This window comes from Cynara cardunculus, assembly GCF_001531365.2.
Source record: "Cynara cardunculus var. scolymus isolate 2C chromosome LG 3, CcrdV1, whole genome shotgun sequence".
Taxonomy (NCBI): Eukaryota; Viridiplantae; Streptophyta; class Magnoliopsida; order Asterales; family Asteraceae; genus Cynara; species Cynara cardunculus.
In genome coordinates this window covers 31,140,550-31,158,402 of record NC_037530.1, presented here as the reverse complement: position 1 = coordinate 31,158,402, position 17,853 = coordinate 31,140,550, and the positions used below count along the sequence as shown (strand labels likewise).

The 17,853-nt window shown below is 36.0% G+C and overlaps 1 pseudogene; it reads left to right on the top strand.

The window, feature by feature from the left end:
• LOC112509148 overlaps window positions 1-2,043 on the top strand; it is a 7,037-nt pseudogene extending 4,994 nt beyond the window's left edge.
• Window positions 2,044-17,853: the final 15,810 nt, after the last annotated feature.

The window sequence follows — 17,853 nt, the reverse complement described above, 5'->3', positions numbered from 1 at the left end:
ATCCCAGCTATCGTTGTTTCTTCCGCAAGTCTAGCGGAAGAAGTCTTGAAAGGCCAAGATCTTATCTTTTGCAGTAGGCCATCATTACTTGGCCAACGTAGGTTATCTTACAATGGCCTCGACGTGGTTTTGTCGCCCTACAACGAGTCTTGGAAAGAAATGAGAAAGATTATAACAACTCAACTGCTGAGCACAAAAAGGGTAGAGTCTTCTAGATATATTCGTGAAGATGAGGTCTCACGTTCCACGAAAAAGATACATGAGCTAGCACTTTCATCTAAGCAGGTAAACTTGAGCGAAATCATCAAGAATGTAATGCTGGCCATCATGCTGCGAGTGGGTTTTGGCAAGAGGTGTGAAGATGCACTTGAGTGGAAGAGGGTTTCTCGGCTTATTGGCGAACTTCAGGCCGCAATAACAACCCTTTTCATTTCGGATCTTTGGCCTGGTTTGCCTTTTGTGGGTTTGATTGATAGGCTAATGGGCAAGATGGAACAGCTAGAAAAGTGCTTCCATGATTTAGATTCGTTTTACCAAGAACTAATTGATGAACACCTCGAACCTCAAAACTCCAAGCCTCATGACGAAGAGCTGGACATTATTGACATTTTAATTCAACTCAAGAAAGATCAAGTCTTGAGTCCCTTTGAGCTCACTTCCGATCATATAAAAGCCATGCTAGCAGTAATCTCTGTATCCCTTTAAGTGTGTCTATTCACATCATCTCTACATTCGATTCTTACCCTCTTAAGACTTTGTTTGAGTTTCAGGATATCCCACTAAAGTTTCAAACTCTCATTCTGAAAAGCTTTCCCGTTAAAATCATGGGATATTCACATAGATAGCGACGCTTGGAGATAACAAATCACAAAATTCGTTAACTTCGAAATATCCACACGTTTCGTAAATTTTCCGAAGATTTTTTTTGTCGATCTTCTACATTTTGTGAGCCCATAGCGCAAAACAATAATTTTGCAAGGAAAAAGAAGATATTGTGGTCCGGTTTTGCATCATGGGTCCACAAAAATTAAAAAGGACGAAAAAAGGGTTTTTGCAAAATAAAATCGGGTCTTTTATTTTAGGAGGTGTTTGGGATTAATTATAAAAACAACTTATTGACTTATTTCAGTGTGATACCATGGTAATAAGCACTTTCAAATGTTTGAATAAAAAGCTTATAACGGTGTCAAACCGCTAATAAGAAGTGTTTGAAGAAGTTAAACCACTCTAACTTATAATAAGTTGATAAAAAATTTTGTAGAAAAATATAAATCGTTCCAAATAAGCAATCTCAAACACCCCTTAGTCAGCAAAAAGTTGGCTATGTGCAATTCCAGAAGCAGACATTTTTTGTGAATATCCCTAAAGTCTTCGGAGATCAATCCCTTACATATCTAATTGTTTCCGTTGTTCTTGTTTTAGGATGTATTGGTAGCCGGAACAGATGCAAGTGCTGCTACAGTGATTTGGGCGATGACAGCACTAATGAAGAACCCCAAAGTGATGAAGAAAGCACAAGAAGAAGTGAGGATTGTGGTTGGAAAGAAAGTTCAAATAGACGAAGACGATCTTCCAAAACTCACCTATCTGAAGGCAGTGGTAAAAGAGATCATGAGGTTATACCCTCCAGCTCCCCTTTTAGTACCTCGAGAAACAAGGAAAGATGCCATTTTGCATGGCTATCAAATCAAACAGAAAACCCTAGTTTATGTGAATGCATTCGCYATCGGAARAGATCCGGAATCTTGGGAGAACCCGGAAGAGTTCTTACCAGAGAGGTTTTTGGGAAGTGATGTTGACTTTAGAGGGAGTGATTTCAAGTTGATCCCATTTGGGTCTGGTCGAAGAATCTGTCCTGGAATCTCAATGGGAGCTATCTCGACAGAGCTTTTGCTTGCTAATCTTGTTTACTTGTTTGACTGGGGGTTGCCGAATGGTATGAAGAAGGAAGATATAGACTTTGAGTTTACGCCAGGGWTAACCATTCACAAGAAGAATGAACTTTGTCTTTCACCCCAAGTTTATTCGTAAAAAGTTTATTGATTCAAGGGTGATTTTTACTTTGCTTAGAATAATCTAAACACCCTAGTTTGACAGCTTGTAAGTGTGGTTCAACTAGTTTCTTTTAAATTAAACTAAGTTACCGTTTGGTTTGCAAGATTGGATTTGTAGGGATTTGGAATTGAAATCCATTTCAATCCCATTTTTGGTTCAAAAGATTTCCTCGATGGTTGATATTTCACGGGATATTGTAGAATTTATATGTAATAATGTTTTAAAATAAGTTTAAAACACTCGTATGTAATGATCAGTTATATATATATATATATATATATATATATTTTTAATACTTAAGTTAACCTGTACCATATCAACATCTCCACCATCACCCGATAGTTTGAAGCTAAAAAACCGCATAATTTTGTTTAATGTCGTTCTTTTTATGGCTTATTTTTATTAAGGTTTAGGGGGTATTTGGGATTGCTTATTTAAAGTGTTTATTAACTTATTCTGATGTAACATCAATGATAAGAAGTTTTTAGTGTTTGGATAGAAAAAGAATAGTACTTATATCGGTTTGGCACCGGTAGTAAGAAATTTTTGATAAGTTACTCTATTATAATTTATTAACTTATTCCCTTGTGGTACCGGTAATAAAGAAATAGTTATCAGCTCATTACGTTTTGATACTGTTAGAAGCTAATCTACACATTTTTTATAAGACTCTGATTTATATAAATTGATAAACACTTTTAAGAAAAAAAACGTAAGTTATTTTATATAAGCGATCCAAAACACCGCTTATTTTGATTAGTATTTCGATGATAAGTTTGCAAATAGAAAGCAAGTCGGTGCATGGTATGAAGAAGGAAGATATAGGGTTGTTTGTTTACCTCTTAATAGTTCCATTAAAAGATAATCTCTGAATTGTTAAGAGATGAATCTTGTTTGACAAAAAAAAAGTCTGTCTCTTAATGGTTCTAAAACCCTCTGAATGATTTTGAATCATGGATCTCCCTTAACCATTAAGAGCCCTAATTTTATTGTTCACAATTACCAAACAATTATATTTCATTTTGCACTATATTATGAGAGCCTCTTAATCATTCTGACCACTTAATCATTGTACACCAAATCATTCAGCAATTGCCAAACAGTCTCAAAGACTTTGAGTTCACGCCAGGAATAACAATTCACAAGAAGAATGAACTTTGTCTTTCACCCCAAGTTTATTCGTAAAAAGTTTATGATTCAAGTGGGTGATTTTTACTTCACTTAGAATTAAACTAGTTTCTTTTAAATTAAACTAAGGGGCTGTTTACCTAAATGCTTATCCGATAAGTGCTTATCTATAGGAGTCAACACTATAATTTACTTTGATGCGTAAGATTTTAGTACATCAAAATATATCGAATGCAACAATTTACCGGGTAAGCACTTACCTGGGCAAGAGTCGTCATCTTCACTTACCGGGTAAGACTCTCCATCATTATCATTGCTCTTACCCGGTAAGATTTTTTGCCCTTGTCATGTTCATCCGCTGAGAAAATTTATCCAGTAAGCATTTAGTAAACCACCCCTAAGTTATCATTTGGTTTGCATGATTGAATTTGGTTGGATTTGTAGGGATTCGGAATTGAAATCTTTTTCATTCCCATTTTTGGTTTGAAAGATATTTTTGATTTGTAATCCCGGGATTTATTTGAAATCACGTAAACATAGGATTTTGAAATTCCTCGGAGGTGGTTGGTATTTCACAAGATTCCGTAAGATTTATATGTAATTATGTTTTAAAATATGTTTAAAACACTCGTTTGTAATAATCAATAAAATTAATAGTAATTTAATTTTTTTTATAAATAATGAAATTCAATTCCATTTCATATCTATATACCAAACCCACCAATAATTTAAAATTCTCTTAAATCCAAACTTATTCTATCAAATCAAAGAGAGAGGTCATTACAATGGATTCAAAACAAAATGAATAATATGTGATGGTCTTTGTATATAGGACAATAGGTGGTCCTTGGGATAGATAGCCATAGCTTCTTTGTATAAATTGGTGTTTTTCTCTCTTTTTAATATATTGAAAACTAATATATGAAGCATTCTCCATACAATTCACTTTTATTTTATTAAGTGGCATTTATCATCTAATCCGATTAAAACAAACCAAACATAATCAATATACAATTGTAATTGGATCAAAATAAATCCAAAATTCTAACATCTAAATTGGATTCTTCGTTCTTAGATGACAGTTTAAAATCCAATAAAACTGAACCGATCCAATCTAATGATCATCAAATTATCCATCCAATTAATAACTATATATAGTCATTAACATTTTTACAATATTTTTTTTTTGTTTATATATATGTAATAATTTTTATTAAATTAAAAAAATAAATGAATAATTGGTTGAAAATTTCATCAAAATGTTTGGTGGATCCAATCTGATTAGAAGGATAAGCAATAGTAACATCCGATGGATGGAACCGATCCGATCCAATCCAGTCATTCATTGGATTGGAATGGATCGGATGTCCAATTTTAATTGGATTAGATAGATCAAATGATCCAACATCCATTGGATGATTGGATCCACATGAAACTAATGAACATCTCTAATTAATAGCACCATGCATATGGTTTGTCAAAGATGTTCAATTAAAACAACAAGTTGTTAGCGATATGCAGCTGCTACACTATATACTTGCAAAACCTGAGTAGGAATACAAGATTCTTGCAACATGCAATTAGTAGCAAGCTTATGATGTATATTCAAATATGTGTTATACAGGAGCGCCCTAGCTAGTTGGCGAGATGGGCAAAGACCCAGGGTGTTATAACCATCTTTTTATTTATTAGAAGTCTAGGGGTGATTTTAGTTATTCTATTATTCTTAAGGGTTTGCCTTGAATGGTTTTGGTTTGAAATTTGGGTTGTGTAGGGGAGAAATAGACCTGAAAGTCGCATTCAATGAAGAATATGATCCCCATGCGACTTTGGTGGCATTAAACCCGCATTCCCATCTCTTTTGAGTTTTCTAAAAAAATTTAAGAAACACATAAGATACAGAAAACAAGAAAGAAAAGACTTGTTAAATGAAGAAACAATAACTTTACTAAAGAAGAGCCTAGTTGGTGTTTTTCACTTGAAATAAAGATAACTTCGAAAGATTAAAAAGTATGTGCTTGTAAGAAAGTCTCCTTTTGGGTAGAAAATTGATCTTCAAGAAGTAAGTTTCTTGGCTTGGTAGGTTACTAAGAAAGAGGAGTTTCTCATCTATTTATACCCGTTGCATTAAATGCAATTCAGACAGTACAAGGCACATGGCAAGCTTCTAGAGGTAAGCTTGTCCTTTGTCTTCAGATATACAGGCTTTTGCCGTATATGAACAGTGGTCTTTCACAAAGTGGGTAAGTACGTTTGGAGACAATAGAGTGACTCCGTATGAATGTTTTACTTTGAGAGTTATGGTTTGTCCTTTGTGTGTAAGAGGATAAGACAAAAACTAATCTTGGTCAACAAGATTCATTTGATCTCTAACACTGGAATAACACTGGAATAACACTAGGGTTTCTTTAGTGTACGTTGAATTTTCAGTAGATTTCACACACGTGTAGACATGCTTGTTATCACTGAAAACGCATCAGATCCCGAACTAATTGTCTTTGTCTTCATCTTTATCTTCGATGTCACTGAAGGTCTGCTTGTCTCTGTCTTCCGCTTATCTTCGATATCACTGAAGGTTCTTGAGTTGTGAGTTTTTTCTTCTTGAAGAATATTTATCTCTGAGAGATACAATACTTGTTCAGTGATCACTGAACAGACTCAGTGATTATCGCTGAAACTAAATAAAGAGAAAGTACTTTTTGTAAGACAAAAAGGATCATCATCAAATCACTGAGAGAGAGGATCAACAAAACGACTTTGATTAGCCGTCTTCCATATCTCAAACGACGCTTTATCAATTCACTGCTTCAAGTGTCAATGTCCGAACTCGAACGGCCCAGCCCAACGACCATGAGGTACTCGATGTATCGACTTGTCGACCACTAGACTACACCGGTGGTTAGTGACCATCATGCCTCTCGTCTGAGTCTGATTTTGAGGTTGATTGATCACAACTTGAGTGATTTCCAATTTATTTCCAACCGATTTTGCTTCAGTCTAAGTTTTTTCCTTCTAGTTCATATCTGGTATTTAATATCTAGTTTGGTTATTTGCATACTTGGTGCCAATCTACTTATTTAGATATTTGGAATTTTGGATATCTGGTTTACTGGTTATTGTCTTATTAAATCTTGAATTTTGGTTTAGGTTATATGCATATTTGGTCCAATTGTCTTGAATCTTAAATAGAAAATTTTGGTTCTTGATTTCTTGAATTTTAAATCTTGGTTAGTTACATATTTGGTCTTGAATCTTGGTTATTTGTCGAATAGCATGAGTCAAGAGAGACTTAACGTGTTGCTAATTTTGTGCATAGAAAGTTTTTATCAAATGTCGGTTATGATAGACTAATTGATGATTTTGCTTCACGAAATTCATGACACCATTTTAGGTGATATTATCTTTGATTTGTTGTTCAACTCATGTTGTACAGCCAAGTAGAAAAAAAGGGAACATAAATGGGTTTTGCTTTATGTTGTCGTCATAACTTTTTTTTTCAATAATAATCAGCATAGGGATGAGCCGCCTAGCTCCACTAGGTTCTAACCCCTTCAAAAAGTTGAGTGTTCTATGTTTATCATACTAGGGGACGTATTTTTGGCACTTCGCCTAGGACACCGAAAACCATTGTACCCCGTGGTTGTATTATTCTCATCTAAATACAAAGCAAAAAAAAAAATAACTTATGCTTCTATCTTTTTCTTTGTCATATAGAGAATATATCAAATTATTTTGATTGCTCTAGTAATTACTTGCATATTCATTCTCATTCAACCTTAAAATCACTCGACTCTTAATTGATAATCAATATATAAGGGCCTAATTAAATGATAAATAATTAGTTTGTGGTAACTGTGAGATCCAACGTGAGTCAATCATTTAAGATAATTAATATTTTTTTCTTAAAATAAAATAGAAGTGTAATAGTAATTTAGGTTGATTATTCAATTTATTTTAATTAGTTTAATATTCTAATTTACTTTAATTAAATTAATTACTTTAGTAATTACTTTAATTAGATTAATTACTTTATTTTGGGTATCACATTGTTCATGGTGTGTAACAGTAGTATCTAGTTCTCCCTTGAATGACTCCCTACACACACACACACACACACACATATATATATATATACAACGTAGATATCATAGTTGTACTATAGTTTGTATCACAATGATACCACAGTTGGTATCATAGTGATCTCGAAGTTACTTGATGTGTTTGGGACATCACACTGTATGTATTTTTTGGTATCACATTGTGTATCATGGTGTATTTTGGGTATCACATGGTGTTCGCCGAAATAAGGTTTATCAAAGGCCTGAAGCAGGATAGAGAGACAAAGGAGAGAGAAAAAAAAATTAAATACCTAAAATGTTATTGAATTCAAATTTTAAGTCCAATTACCAAAAATATTAGTTTCCTAGTTTATCCATTAATTTGTGATTAAGATTGAATCTCACAATTATCACAAACTAATCAGTTCTCTCTTGAATGCACCCCTATATATATATATATATGGATGAGCGATCAAATGAAAATGATAAGTACAAATTTTATACATTTTTACATCAAATTACCTTGCGATTAATGTTAAGTAGATGCTTAAAACGTCCATTTTTATTTAAGTTAATATTTATTCTCATGAGGCTATTAAARGTGAGAAAAATGTATTCGATTATGTGTTTTGTTTGGCCCATAACAGCAGCCCACGTCTAAGCCCAAAAGAAACAGCAAAAGAAATCRAGAAGTTGGGCTGCTGCCCAAACCTGCTGCCCACATCAGAAAGCGAGAGAGAGGTCGTGCAGATCGAGAGGGAGAGAACGAGACGGGACATCGTGTTGCAGCAAAGAGTGGGCAGAAAATCAGGAGATCGTKGGCGAGTACGAGGAAGATYGTGGGCAAAGATGGGAGCAATTAAAGAGGACAGCAGCAAGCTGTCGAAGAGGAAGAGACTGGTCGCGTGGAAGAAGAGAAAARGGATCGAGAGAGGTGAGAGGGAAGCTGTCGATTGAGAGTGGGTCGATTATAGGAGGCTGTAAAATCGAAGGCAGCAGCTGGGAGGTTATCGAGCAGTCGAGAAAGAKGACAGCARCAAGCTGTCGATTGAGAGCTGTCTATCTAGGGCTGTCAATTGGAGGAGAAGAAGGCTGTAAAATCGAGCAGCAGGCTGTCRATTGGAAGCAGCAGAAGAGGGAAGGWAGCAGCAGCCGAGAAGGAGAAGAAGTCGATTGGAGAGTCGATTAACAAACAGAAGCAGAAATCGAGAGGAAGCGGTAAACATATTTTCAGAATTTTTGGAGTCGATTTTGGATTTCTTAATTTCAGTTCTTCATACTCTACTGCTTCCTACTATCTGTAAGTTTGATTTCTGATTCAAAATAGAATTATGAGTTGCTAGTTTCCTGTTTTTARTGATGAGATTATRATTAGTTTGAATTGAACTTTGTTGAGACTTGTTTAACATTGAGCCTTAATTGGATTTTATTTGCACAAATTCTTGTTCTGAATCGTTCTTCATTTTTGGGATTTTGGTTTTGAGAAGGATCCCTTRAATCCTTTAGCCTAAATTTGAATTGCTAGTTGTGATTAGGAATCCGTAATTGTTCTTAATTTCCACTTGGTAGCAAATAGTGCATCAATAGACAATCARGTTTATTGGGTTGCATTATAGGACTGTGTAATCTAGCTTAAATGTTCGGGCGTCCRTTYATTAGTTAGGATTGGTGCTTGTTTATTGCGTAAGGCGATTGGTAGGTTGAATTTTACGTCCGTGACTAGAATCAACTTAATCAATTATGAACTAATCTATCGAGCTTCTCATGTTACCTTAATTATAAGGACAAGCGGAGTGTTTGGCGCGTGTCGACACTCACGGCCAGTCTAAAATCTATTAAGAAAATGTTTTTATACAAGTCAATGATACATGATTTGATAAAGAACTAGTTATACTCATCACTAGAATTTATTCATTATTGTTTAAGTTCTCAATTTATTTTGCATATTTAGGCTGTTTATAAATCATCCAACCCCCCCCCCCTCCCCCTTTTATATACTGTTTTAATGTTAATGAATTTGCATGTGTTTACGTCTTGGACTTACTGTTAACACCGAGTCCCTGAGGAGACGACCCTACTTATCGCTATCACAAGTTGTGTTTTAGAGGTAATAGGCTTATTTTTATAAATTTTATTATTTGCCGGACTCGACACCCGTCAAATTTTTGGCGCTGTTGCCGGGGACTCGCAATGTTTAACCGTTTATGCCAAGATCGTTTCGTGCAGGTTCACCATTGCCCATTGATCCGGAAATTGAGAAAACCGCTAAGAAGCTAAGAAAGCAAGCTAAGCTTCCAAAGAAGCAAGGCGCGTCTACTTCTTCACCGGTTCTCAATATTTGGAAAGATATTGAGTTGTCATCCGATTCGGAAGACCAAATGGAGGACGAAGAAGAGAAAGTTCACTCTGAGCAAGAAGAACCGGTAATCGAGACTAAAGAGGAAATGGCGAATCCCGAACGCACTTTAAGGGAATGGGCAGCACCCAACGTCGCCGAGCAACCTCTTTGCATCACCTATCCGCCGGAAGAGGTAAGTGCTGAACTTAAAACTGGTTTAATACACTTACTACCTCGTTTTCATGGTTTAGCTAAYGAAGACCCATACAAGCATATGACCGAGTTCCACATGGTGTGCTTGGGGATGAAGCCGCAAGGCACGACGGTGGAGAATCTTAAGCTGAAGGCATTTCCATTCTTTCTAGTTGATACAGCTAGGGAGTGGCTTTTCTACTTACCGCCGGGATCCATCACCACTTGAGCGCAAATGGCGAGAGCATTCCTCGACAAGTATTTTCCCGCATCCAAAGCCGCCGGGCTTAGAAAAGAGATATGTGGGATCAAGCAGAAGGACATGGAATCTTTATACGAGTATTGGGAGCGCTTCAAGCGCCTTTGTGTAAGTTTTCCTCAACACGGAATTTCTGATGAATTACTAATTCAGTATTTTTATGAAGGTTTGCTCCCGATGGAAAGAAAGATGATGGATGCTGCGAGCGGAGGAGCTATAGTGAATAAGACGCCAACTCAAGCGAGGACTTTGATAGACACCATGGCGGAAAACTCCAAGCAATTTGGAGTTCGGAGTGACATTGGCCGAGGCGCTAGTGAGGTACACGTTAAATCTTTAGAAACTAAAATAACTGATTTAACTAACCTTGTGAAACAGCTTGCCATGGGTAATATGCCTCAAGTCAAGGCATGTGGATTTTGCTCATCAGTGGCACACCCCACCGATGCATGCCCGACCTTACTTGAAGAAGAAGAAAAGCAAGTGAATGCCATTGGGGGTGGCAACTTTCAGAACTCAAACAACCGGGCTCCTGACCCTTTCTCGAGCACATACAACCCCGGTTGGAGGCAACATCCAAATCTAAGCTACGCCCCGAGGCAAGAACAAGGACAAGGTCAGCAATTTCAGCAAAGAGCTTCATTCCAGCCGCCTCAGCAGTTTCAACCTCAACAATTCCAAGCACCGCCGGGCTTTCAGCAACAACATCAACCGAAGGCACCATTTCAGCCGAATGCCCAACATCAACATCAAGTGTCACCGCAAGCTCCTAGTGGCTCAGGTACGTCGTTAGAGGATGTAGTTAAGTCTATGGCTGCTAACATGGTGAAATTTCAACAGGAAACTCAAGCGAGCATTCAGGACCTTCAGGCCATTGTTGGACAATTAGTGAACAAGGGTAAGTTTCCATCTCAAACGGAGACGAATCCGAAGGCAAATGTGAGTGCTGTCACTTTGAGAAGCGGAAAGGAGCTTCAAGAGGTTGAAAAGAAGAAGAAGGAAAAGGTTCACGAGGAAGAAGAAGAGTTAGAGGTCAAGACATCCACTTCGGGTGCAAAGGATGTCAAAGAAGATGAGGCAAAGAAGAAGACACCCGAAGTGATAGTTCAAGCACCGCCATTCCCGAGCCGGTTCGAGAAGAGAAAGCGGGAGAGTGAAGAGAAGGAGATCCTTGACACATTTCGGAAAGTTCAGGTAAATATTCCTTTNAACACCCTCCACAATAAAAATGGTTAATCAACCTCTCATAATTACAAAAAATGAACAAAATGAAAAATTATGATTGGTTGAATGAAGTTTTCACGGTTTTTACAAATTGAGTGGTTTTTATTTGAACGCTCCCCTATATATATCGTAAAATATCGTACTTCAAAATCACTCAACTTATCCACCATTAAACATTGGAAGGCAGAATGCTTCAAAACCCCACACAATATTGCACTTTAATTGGCAACCTTCAATATCTCAGTCTCACTCGACCTGGTGTTGCCTTCTCAATCAATAAGCTTGATCAATACATGCAATGTCCAACCGAGGATCATTGTCTAGCATTAAAAAGGCACCTTTGCTACCTTAATGGAACAAGGAATCTGGCTCTAACAATTCATAAAAACCTACCTTGGACTTTGCATGCTCTCTTCGATGCAGATTGGGCACGAGATAAAGATCACTATATCTCAACCTCTGCCTATATTGTGTTTCTTGGAAAAAAAATCCAATTTCCTGGATATCAAGGAAGCAACAGAAACGAGCTTGCTCAAAATATCACGTTGTAGCTAGTGCCACGGCTGAAATACTCTGGCTACAAAGCCTCTTGCAAGAGTTGAAGCTAATTCATTCATCAGTTGCTGCTATTTATTGTGACAATGCCGGAGCCACTTTCGTTAGTGCGAACCTAGTGTTTCACTCAAAGATGAAACATCTCGTGTTAGCCTATCACTTTGTTCGTGAAAAATGTCCAGGGTGGCTTACATTTCCGCTAATGATCAGTTGGCTGACGTGCTTACAAAGCCACTCTCGCGTTCCAATTTTACCTCCTTAGTTCGCAAAATAGGTCTCTCTCACTGGCCGACCGTTTTGAGGGGGCGTGATAAGGATTGACCAAAACCATGGTCAATCATCTTGCTGGTTTATCTCTTGTTTATAAGTTGTATCAATATTTCCCCAATCCTCTCCAATCATTTCCTTTTTGTGTATTTGGTTACCTTGTATTGTTTGATTAGTAACACTATAAATTGGTGAACTCTTATCATTAAAAAATATCAATTCCTCTATTTCTCTAAAAATCCGTCCCTCATCCCTGACCCCGTTTGACCCCCCACGTTCCCGACGACCCTACTCATCATCTTTAAGTTTTACCTAACAGGTTAAATAGGTCATTAGGTTGTGTTAATGGTCCTTTAGTTAATTATAAGCAAACGCAATTTACCTGATAGGTTAAAAAGTCTGATTGGTGGTATTTACATAAATAAACAATCCTTGAGTTGATTTTGAGCAAAGCCAAAACTGTTTCCATAAGCGTTTGAATTAATGTGATCTGCTTGCATTGTCTGAGTTTGTGCTTATTACGTCACCAGATCAAATAAGTTTCAATTTAAGTGACTTAATCACACATAAAGACAGTTAGTTTCAGACCAAATGATATTGTTTTATAATTCATATGAATGTATAATACGATAGTATGCTTTCTGTATGATTGGATAAGATATATAAATGTCATGAAATAATAACCAAATATTTAAATGACTTTCAATAGAAATCACATGTTCGAAATCTTCTGTGTGTAAGAATTGATTCTTGCAGTGAATAATACATACATAAATACAGTATGTAAAACTCTTAATAGAAACCCCATGTCCTATATTTTAATTAAAAAAAGGAAATAAAAACACATTTTATTTGAAGTAATTAACCCAACGGAAGATTACTTAAACTAAACTATAATAATATCATGTTGTAAATTGTTTAAATTGTCAATCAATGAACCCAATGGCAACTTGATTGATGATTTAATCAATGAACTACAAGCATAACTTGCATATTCATTGCTTTTCTGCCCAACGGTGATATGTGATATTTATGCATGCGTAGTTTAATTTGAGATATCTCATAGTCTTGTTGTCAACTGAACCAACTTCAAGTTGATAACCGGTCACGATATCTTATAGACCTATTATTTTGGTGTTAGTAGTCGGATTAATTTATTTGTACTTATATGCTTTATGTTACATGTATGTCCCTTTAATTTTTTTTACTTAGTCTTATATGAGCATGCATTCAATTTTCAATTAATGGCAGCACCTACCTTATCCGGAATTAAACCTTTAACTGGTACTAACTTCGCAACATGAAGAGATCAAGTGAAATTGACTCTTGGAGTTATGGACCTTGATCATGCGCTTCGTAGTAATCGTCTAGCTGCTCTTAATGATAAGAGCACAATGGATCAAACGTGCCTATGAATAGTGGGAGCGATCTAATCGCATGTCACTCATGATCATTAAGAATTCCATATCCATTGCTATTCGAGGAATCATTCCTAACTCCGAGAATGCAAAGGAATACTTAAACCCCATATAGAAACAATTTAAAGGTACTGCGAAAGCTCATGCAAGCATCCCTGATTCTTAAAATGTTGACTACTAAGTATGATGGAGTCAGTGGTGTGCGTGAACACATCATGATGATGAGCGACATGGACAATAAACTAAAAGGCATGGACATGGAAATCAGTGAAGGTTTTCTAGTTCATTTTATCATGAAATCTCTCCATATGCAATTTGGTACTTTAAAGATCAATTATAATACGCAAAAATAGAAATGGAAAATGAGTGAACTAATTGCCATGTGTGTGCAAGAAGAAGAATGCTTGAAAGTTGAAAAGTCTGACATYGCTCATATTGCCACAATTAACTCCACGAAAAGAAAGGGATCATGGAAGGGCAAAGGTGTAGTTGGAGATAACTCTACTTCGAATAAAGTCCAGAAGACAGGTGCAAGTACTAGTTCATCATTTCGAGGAGGTCCGAAATGCAAATTTTTCCATAAAAAGGGGCATATTCAAAAGGATTGTCCTAAATTTAAGGGATGGTTAACAAAGAAAGGTAATATTCWTAATTTTATGATTTAGGWGTCTCTCAAYATTAAWGTTCSTCCTAATACATGGTGAATTGACTCTGATCTATGGTTCACATTTCTAATTCATTACAGGCATTCCATACAATTAGGAGATTGGAAAGAAACCAACAAACGATTAAAGTTAGGAATGGTGTTGATTTAAACGTAGAAGCTGTTGGAACCCTTCCATTAGTATTAGAGAGTGGCTTCTGTTTGAATCTTTATGAAACTTTATATGTACCTAGCATGACTCRGAATTTGATATCTCTATTTAAACTAAATAACGATGGATATACATTTACATTTGGATACAATAAAGTAATTATTATTTAAGTTCCCATATTGTTGTAAGTGGTTATTTAGATTATAACAAATATAAATTATGTTTAGATAACCATTTTTCCGAATCTTATTATCCTTTAATGTGAATGAGGATATGACTAAAAATAAGAGAAAACGAGATTTAGAAACTTCATCTATGTTGTGGCATCAACATTTAGAGCATATTTCACGAGAAAGAATGACGAGACTCGTGAAAGATGAAGTTTTGCCAAATCTGGATTTCTCAKATTTYGGAAAATGTGTAGAATGTATTAAAGGAAAGATGACCAAAGGAAATAAGAAAGGGGCTACAAGAAGTAGCGGATTATTAKAATTAATTCACACGATATATGTGGACCTTTTTCTGTGGGAATTAGAGGTCAAAAATCATTTATTACCTTTATTGATGATTATTTGCGATATATGTACTTGATATTATCAAAGAAGAATCCGAATTACTTGAAATGCTTAAAACATTTACAGCAAAAGTTGAAAATCAATTTGACTGGAAAATTAAAGTGATTCGATCATATAGGAGAGGTGAATACTATGGTAGACGTACGGATGTTGGTCAATCTTTTGGATCTTTCTTTGACTTTGGTAAAGACCATGGGATCGTAAACCAATATACCATGCTAGGTACCCCTCAGCAAAATGGTGTTGTCAAGCGGAGAAACCGTACCCTTATGGACATGGTCCGTAGTATGTTGGCAAATTCAAACATTCCTAAATTTCTTTGGACTGAGGCATTAAAAAGGTTGTCCACATCCTTAACAGAGTTCCTTTAAAATTTGTTCCAAAGAAACCATTTGAAATTTGGACGGGAAGGAAACCTAGTTGACGATATCTATAGGTTTGGGGATGTCCGGCCGAAGCTAAATTATACAACCCTCAATTGGGAAAACTGGACTTAAAAACATTTAAAGGGTTATTGATTTTATTGTCCATTTATAATACCATAATTGTTGAGATGAGACATGCAGAGTTCCTTGAGATTTCTAGCAATAGTGGGAGTAGATCATTTAGAAGAATTGAACTACAAGAGGCTCGTGATGAGGCACCTACAATTTACGTGCCCATCTCGATCGACAAGTCACTTGTCACCTGGAGTGATCATTTGACGTCACAAAATGAGAATACAATAAATATTGAGGTAAATGAGTCGTTTCCTCATGAACCTGCTCAAGAAATTAATGTTGAACCTCAAGAAACTCAAGAGCCTTTACGTAGGTCACAACGACCTAGGCGGCCCACAAACTATGACTATTATTTCACTTTTTTGAATGAGACCGATTTTGATTTAGGGAAATGCAATGAACCAACATCCTATGAGGATGCCATTATTTGTGACCAATCAACTCATTGGAAGGAAGCTATGAAAGATGAGTTGAGTTCAATGAATAAAACTAACGTTTGGAAACTTGTTGAATTGCCAAAGGGTGCAAAACCCGTTGGATGCAAATGGGTATTCAAAACCAAACTTGACCCAAATGGAAATATCAAGCGATACAAAGCTCGTTTGGTTGCAAAAGGGTATACTCAAAATAAGGGCATTGATTATAAAGATACATTTTCTCCCGTGTCGAGAAAATAATCCCTAAGAATTGTAATGGCCCTTGCAGCTCACTTTGACTTAGAGTTACATCAAAAAGACGTCAAAACTATTTTTCTTAACGTAGATTTACATGAAGATGTGTTTATGACCCAACCGGAAGGTTACAAGTCTAATGGTCAAGAACGCTTGGTCTGTAAACTTAAGAAATCAATTTATGGGCTTAAACAAGCATCTCGTCAAAGGTATCTAAAATTTGACAAAGTAATGAAGAAGAATAACTTCATTAAAAATCAGGTAGATTAATGCATATACCTCAAGATGAGTGGGATAAATTTCATTATACTTGTGCTTTTATGTGGATGATATACTTTTGGCAAGTAATAATGTTGATATGTTGTATGAGTCAAAACAGCTTCTTTCTGGAAACTTTGACATGAAAGATCTCAGTGAGGCTTCGTATCTTATTGTAACTGAGATTCATCAAGATCGATCCAATGGGATATTAGGACTATTCTAAAAGGCCTACATTAAACATATACTTAGTAGGTTAAATATGCAACATTGATCCGCCTCCGTTGTTCCTATAGTTAAGGGTGATGTTTTCAGGTATTTCCAATGTCCAAAAACTGAGGTAGAACGTGAACAAATGAGGCTCATTCCTTATGCTTTCGTGATAGGAAGCTTGATGTATGCTCAGATTTGTACTCGACCGGATATCATATATGTAGATGGCATGTTTGGCAGATATCAATCTAATCTTGGCCTAGATCATTGGAAAGCTTTTAAGAAAGATTTACGATATCTACAAGGAACGAAAGAGTACAAATTGACTTGCAGAAAATTGGAAAACCTTGAGGTGATCGGATACTCCAACTCGGGACTTTGCAAAATTCAAGGATGAGAAGAGGTCAACTTCGGGATATGTATTCATGCTATCAGGTGGGCCTATTTCTTGGAGAAGTCATAAACAACAACTGACGACGACCTCTAAAATGATGGCTGAGTATGAAGCAGTTTATGATGCAACATGCCATGCAATGTTGTTGAGAAATTTGATTAGCGCACTCAAAGTAGTCAACTCTATTTCAAGGCCAATAAAGATTTACTGCGATAATAGTGCAACAATAAGCTTCTTGAACAACAATAGTTCAAGTGGAGCTGGATTATATCTTGATACAAAGTATTTATTCGTACAAGATAGAGTGGAGGAACAACGTTTATGTATCAAGCACATTAGCACTCATGATATGCTTGCGGATCTGTTAACTAAAGGCCTACCACCCAAAGTATTTCAAGATCACCTCGTCATAATGGGATTTAGACAAGACCTTACATAATGTTGTAACTACTAAACTATTCTATAATGATGTTTAGAATCAAAACAAGTGCTTGAATATCTAATCCTCCATTAATATGAAGTTTGTCTATATTAGCGCTCAATTATATGCACTTATGTTTCATTATGGACAAACATWTTTATTACCAYATTACTTTATTGTTATTTTGGCTTAATCAAATCATAAGATTTCATACTAGTACCAATAGTATAATAGGTGGGGGTCTTGTGTCAATAGCGACACTTTAGGCTGTATTTTTTGCTTTGGTGGTATTGTGGAATTATGATGAACTGAATGAACTTTATATTTGGCCAATTTAATGGTTAGTCTGCATATCAATGGTTATACGGCCAAGTGGGAGAATGTTATAGAATATTTCTACTTATAAGTGGTCTTAAACCATTTAGACTAACAATATTTAACATATGGTATAAGTATTGATTATACCCTTACCTATGCCCTAATGATATCATCTATCCTAACTAACTAATGGC